The 6,774-nt window shown below is 36.8% G+C and overlaps 1 pseudogene across 1 annotated transcript; it reads right to left on the reverse strand.

The window, feature by feature from the left end:
- Positions 1-1,034: 1,034 nt before the first annotated feature.
- Positions 1,035-2,030, reverse strand: LOC308550708 (F-actin-capping protein subunit alpha-1 pseudogene; annotated as a pseudogene). Its single transcript has one exon. The product of its transcript is annotated as an F-actin-capping protein subunit alpha-1 pseudogene (transcript).
- Positions 2,031-6,774: the final 4,744 nt, after the last annotated feature.

Consider the following 6,774-nt stretch of genomic DNA (forward strand, 5'->3'; position numbering starts at 1 on the left):
AATGTAAATGAATCCACAATTTAGTTGTCATATCATGTCTGCGCCACCTGTGTTTTCTGCGGTCACACATATACCTGCCAATACATCTAGGAAGGGCTGCTATATCACAGTTACATTTAAGTTCTTGGCAGACAGGACTGAAGAAAAGTAATCTGGAACAAGTTTTCCATCTTATTTAGAACAAATCACTAGTATTCCCTTAAATAACAGGTTGCAATAGAAAGATACTGCCTGGAAGGTGTTCTTAAACTTTGGTTCATTTTCAAGTTTTTTTTGTGACTTACAGGGTGTTCAATTCATTTGCTCCTAGTACAATCCTGCCACGTGTATTAAAGCACAGATACCTATTACTTCTTCATCTGCATTTTTCAAGTCTGATACTCTACTACGGCCCTCGTATGTCAGCAGTTCTTTGAATATTAAAAAAATAATAATGGTAAGATTGCTAAAAATGCAGACGTCTACAATTATGTTGGTACTAGATGGGAAGAAGACAATGGGGCGGGAAAGCAAACACATTCACATGTGGGAATGTGGTTCAAGTCTTTGGATTTAAAAACAGCTTCCCCAGAGAAGGTGGCTATCATGGAATTTCCGGAAAACTTCCTTTGCCCGACAAAAGGACCTGAAAAGCCCCAATCCAAACTTTTGAAAACTACAGCTAAGCAGTGCTATATGTGATGACCGAAGCAGTAGCAGGGAGGATGGAGGTGTCTTCCATTCGCTACAGGCAATGGCACAGACTCTGGCTGTTGGTGATCAGTACAAACCATGGAAGTACAGGTGTGATCTGAAGGATGGGGTAGAAAAGCACTGACCATATTACTTGTCTATACCAGTAACAGGGCTTCCTGGCTAGGAAAATTTTCTAAGTAGTAAAATGACTCCAGGATAGATCTCTCTCTCCATTATTAAATGTGGCAGAATTAAAAATAAAGATTTACAAGTAGATATAGCGAAAACAGAAAATTACAAGGCAGAGAACACAAAAGTATCAAGACAATGCTATTATAGGTTTAACAGTGTTCCGTGAGGCTAGAAAACCTGTTAACTCTGAAAGCCCTAGCAAAATATCACTCTTGTTTATAAATCACTTATTTATCATATGGTCATATGTTGAAACCTTTTTTTCCATGTATCGAAGAACCCTACACTTAGCCTTTAAGCATTCTGTATTTCTTTGCCAATCTTGTAGCTGAGTATCTTGTTCTTGTCGATTTTGGTGCGGGTAACTGGAAGCTGCCAGCTAAAGGCCTTGAATGTGGTGTCTGACATTGTTTGATAGTTTTCACTAATTGCTGTCTGATACTCATTTCATGCATGTTCTATGATTTTAATAAATTCCTTGGCAGTTTGGGCTTCATTAGAAACAGTTACTGAATCCTGTACAACCAATTGAATCCTGACTAACCAATTGAACATTGCCATCTTCATAATAGTGTACCTGAATCTTAAGTACTCCAACCACCTGGGCTGTAGGTGGTGTGATGGTGAACTTCCATTCTGATCTCCAGTGGCCATTCCAGAAGTTTTTAGGCTGAAACTGGTGACTTTCAATACACGCAATAATGGTCTGCTGTCCATCTATAGTTTTAGCATAAGCAGTACAGAAGCTGTTGGAATAATGATCTTTCACATAGGCCCTTAAAGTGCTGTCACAGGATTCTCTCCAAGACTTCAGACCTCCATCTGCTTCCTCCGGCTGGGGGTCACTTGCTTTTTTCTGTAAGTGATCAAACTTAAAGGAAATTTTGTTTCTTGGGTCTAAAAATCTGCTATTACCCAGGTCACCGTGTTCTGTAATTAAGACCTGATCTTCATATCCTTCTATCTTCACAGGCATGAACTGATCCATGTTATACTGGGCAAATGCATATGCTGCCCCTTCCTTGAGGAGACTGTCATTATTAAGTAGTAGCTGAACATCATTGAATACTTCATTAAATTCCCTAGGGGGGTGCATGAGTGATGAATTTAGCAGCTATGCATAACTTCTCCTCATCCGACACCCAATCCTCGAAGTCCATCATCTTGGGCTGCTCTCCTGAGTGATTCTGATGTACAGTAGTGCACAACTATTGCTGTACTAAGGAGTGGTAAGGCATACACTGTGGAAAACAGCATAGAATTTCCTCAAAAATTAAAAATGCAACTGCCTTATGACCCAGTGATTCCACTTCTGGGTATATATTTGAAGAAACCCAAAACATTAATTCAAAAGAATATATGCACCCCTATGCTCATTGCAGAATTATTTACAATAGCAAGCTATGGAAGCAACTGAAGTGCCCATCAATAGATGAGTGGATAAAGAAGAGGCACATATATACAATGAAATATTACTCAATCATAAAAACGAGTGAAATTTTACCATTTGCAACAGCATGGTTGCACCTAGAGGGTATTATGCTAAGTGACATAAGTCATACAGAGAAAGACAAATGCCATATGATTTTACTTATATGTGGAATTTGAAGAGCAATATAAATGAACAAACAAAACAGAAACAGACAAAGATACAGAGAACAGGCTACTGGTTGCCAGAGGAGAGGGGGGTTCGGGGTAAAAAAATGTAAAGGTATTGAGAAGTACAGATTGGTTGTTACAACATAGTCATGGGGATATAAAGTACAGCATAAGAAATATAGTCAATAATATTATAATAAGTATGTATGGTGCCAGGTGGGTACTTAAAATAGGGGGCACACTTTGTAAAGTATATGATTGTCTAACCACTATGCTATATACCTAATACTAATACAAAATAATATCAAATATAAACTGTAATTGAAAAAAACAATTAAAATAAAAATAATAAAATTTAAAACAGATTTTTAAAATGAGTGGTAGGGCATAGCGAATAACCAAGCTTCTAACTCAACATGAAAATTTGAACACATGTTTTCAAAGGCTATAAATGAAATAAGTTAATAACAACAAAATAAACACTAGTCTTCTGATTGGTCAGAACAGTAAATTCCAATCCCATTGGAACTATGTTTGAGAAGGCATATTGGCAGTCATTTAAAGACAGAGGGCTGGTGAGAAAAAATGGCTGCCCACTAAACCACTATCCAAGGGTAGTAAGTAAAAGAGAAGATGAGTGAACAGGGTAAGAGCAGGGAGCAAGTAAAATGAGTAGATCCATAAATTGATCTACCAAGTGACAGCAGCTGAGGCTTGAATCTCGATGTACCAAGTCCAAAATTTTATACTTTTAAGCCCTGTAGCAGCAGTTCTCAAACTTTAGTATGAATCAGAATCACTTGGAAGCCTGCTAAAACACAGATTCCTGGAACTTATTCTCAGGGGTTCTGATTAGCTAAGTCTGCTGTGGGGCTTGAGACTCTGCATTTTTTATGTTTTCAGATGATGTTGATGCTACTGGTCTGGAGATCACATTTTAAGAGCCATTGATCTGCAGCATTCATGCATTGTTCAAATTGTTGATTCTTTCTGGTCTTCTCTTGCCCTCCATCAATGACAGTGGATCCTAAGCATCCTTCAAGGCAAAGCTCAAATGCAGCCTTCCCTGATCTCATGTCCTCCACTCCCAAGAGCTGTGATGTCTTCTGTAGCTATGGGATAGGATATGGGGGAGTTGGCAATTCTGGAATACAAAGGAGCAATGGGTGTAGGGAGGGATGGATCTAAGGTTGGCAAATATATTTTGCCAATGAGTTCTGTACATTGCAGTTGTGGTTGTTCTAAAAGCATCATAAGCTCAGAGACCCCAAAACAAAGCCATTAATACTTGAGTCTCAGATTGGTTAGAAGAATGAATCCAGGCCATTCAGCAAACATGACTCAGTAGAAGAACTGGCAACCATTTCGAGACTGGACTAGAAGAAAGGGTAGATAAAACAACTGGATAAATGGACATGTACAGAAAGGAATAATGGAAATAGTAACACTTACTGAGGAAGCTTTCTCTGACGAAAGTCGAAAGAGAATGCCTTAACAGAGCATGCACAGGAGAGACTATTAAGACAAGGAGGAATGGAGGGCAAGACAGATTTAAGGACTCTAACACATGAGATCTGTTTAGGGCCTGAATACAGGTAGTGAGTGACAGGGCTTAGATTTTAACTGAATTCCACCCCATGCTAAATACCACACATATGCCCAGCTGGCATGACTCAGCAGTTGAGAATCGACCTATGATCCAGGAGATCGTGGTTCAATTTCCAGTCAGGCACATGCCCCGGGTTTTGGGCTCAATTCCAAGTAGAGGGTGTGCAGGAGACAGCTGATCAATGACTCTCTCATCATTGATGTTTCTCTCTCTCTCTCTCTCTCTCTCTTAAATCAATAAAGATAGATTTTAAATAATAAATAAATAAATACCACACATATAACCTTTTTAGCATTACTTTTAAAAGGGTGTTCTGTAACCCACTGTCATCAGAATCACTTAGAAAACTTAATAAACTTGTAGGTGCCTAGGTCTCTTCACCAGAGATTCTAATTCAATAGGTTTAGAGTAGAGCCCAGAAGTCTTAATCTTAATAAGTCACTCCACATGACTGATGTAGATAATGGATGAAACACACATTGACAAATAACATCAACCTCTAGTCTACCTCACATGAAGACAAGGGATGTTTAGTTTAAGAAAAAGAAAATGTATTGGAAGTGAGGGGTGGGGTGGGCTGGGCACTGAAGAAATGGCTCTGGGGGGGGGAAAGAGCTCTTTAAGTCAAAGTCTCAAAAGTATATTTTTAAGTAAAATTTTTATTTTATTTTTTAAAAATAAAATACAAACAGTTATTCATACATACATACACTTAACAAAGATAGGAGGGGGCTCAGAAATTAAATTAAAAACAGAAACAAAAGAAACCAATTGTTTGTCAAATAAATAGCAACACAATCTCAGTGAAAGAAGATACAAGGGTGGTAACTTATCTAAGTAATTCTCGAGTATATTATTTTGACTATATAATCTCAAGCTAAAAAGATATAGAACTATAAATACTGTACTCTAATAAGTAAGTTGGGTTTTCATAGAAGTAAGAGTTAGCAATTCTGAAACTACTTTATTTGTATTCTAGGATTGAGCAAATTAGTAAATATATTGTGGATAATGAAAACCAGTTTTCTCAGTGTCATAGAACATATTACAATGACTTCACAAGGATGGCTAGATTAAACTCTGTGGTATAGGATTGGAATCAGTATGACTCAGTGTTTTTAACAAATATACAAATAGCTATATATATGTGTGTGTGTGTGTGTGTGTGTGTGTGTGTGTGTGTATTCTTTAGCTCTGTCCACCAAGAGGGCCTGGAAGCAAGGATACCAAGTGCCAAAGAAAACTGAGGCTTGGCCTAGGGCTTAGCATAGTTTAAGAAAGAATTTTAAACCAAGAACTTGGAATTGGCCACCAGAGAAATTCACGAGTTTATTGTTACTGGAGATGTTAACAGTAGAAGTGACAGAGGCATTTTCTAGACTGTTGAAGAATAACATTTCTTGGTATAGATAATGATTCTCTTGGATCTTATCCATCAAAAGGACTTTTACCAATGTAGATCAGGCTTTATTAAAACCTACTGAATTCAAATATCTGGGGATAGAGCCTAGAGATAAGCATTTTTAAGAAGCTACCAAGGTGAGGCTGATACAGTTGGACCATGGTTCACACTTTGAGAAAAACTGGTAAAGAGGTTAAGTGCATGTGCTTTACATGAAATAGAAGTGAGTTTAAATTTTTAGACAAAGATCTTATCTAATCCAGCATTGGGAGTAAATTCAATTAGAGGTGAACAAGAGATTGAATGGAGGAGACAGAAGCAGCCTTGGCACATCCTAGTGAGTATTTCTCCCACATAATTTGACATTAATAGTCTAAAAGTGGTGGCTAAGCATTTGTATTTTTAAACCTCCCCAAAGGATTCCAATACACTGCAAATGTTGAAAGCCACTATGCATGAATATGTCTATCTCTAGAGTTAAAAGTAGTTGATTAAGGATCACCTGCATCAGAATCTTGGGAAGATTATTGGAAATGTAGGTTGCTGGCCTTTATCCAAGACCTAATATGTCTAAATTTCTGGGAGGCAGGACCCAATAATTTCCATTTTAAAAAAGTTCCCTAAGTTATGCTTATAAACATTAGAGTGTAAGAACTATAGCTCAATACATAATTTCATGTCTTCAGCTTCCTTTGCATCTCTTCCTAAAGTTTAATTTTGTCTTTGGTGTAACAAAGTGAGTTCAATAAATTTCATTGACTGGTACAGCTGAAGAGGTCAAATTGTATATTTTACCAAGCATAATTATTAAATGAAATTTTCATTTGCCTCCATTAACAGTCAACATAAGGCTTATAAAGGAATTCAGTCAAGAGGAGTAATAAAATATGCCCAGTAGATTTTTTCTTTAAAATAATTAAAACATCATTTTAAAGGGTAGGATTAGTAGTTGGGGATGTAGATATATTTAGTTTTCTAAGTTCTTAACTCATCTAGTTAAAAACAATTTCTAGAAATAAGTTTATGTGAAAGAAGTAGAGATAAAGCCCATTGTGACATTTAAACAATAAAACAAAGGCCAAATTTAGCAGATGATCTGGATGTTGCTAAACACATGGGTGTTTTACATCTGGATTTTTTCATACAGATGTTTTATGAACATATTAACCTAGTCATCATAAAGTACTAAGATGCAAGATTGCTATAATGACCTAGTTCTTTAACTAACACACATTTTTAAAATATCTAATTTTCCACAGAATACTATAAATATTCCAAAATCACTTCCAAAGCAAAA

The sequence above is a fragment of the Miniopterus schreibersii genome, assembly GCF_964146895.1.
Source record: "Miniopterus schreibersii genome assembly, chromosome: X".
Classification (NCBI taxonomy): Eukaryota; Metazoa; Chordata; class Mammalia; order Chiroptera; family Miniopteridae; genus Miniopterus; species Miniopterus schreibersii.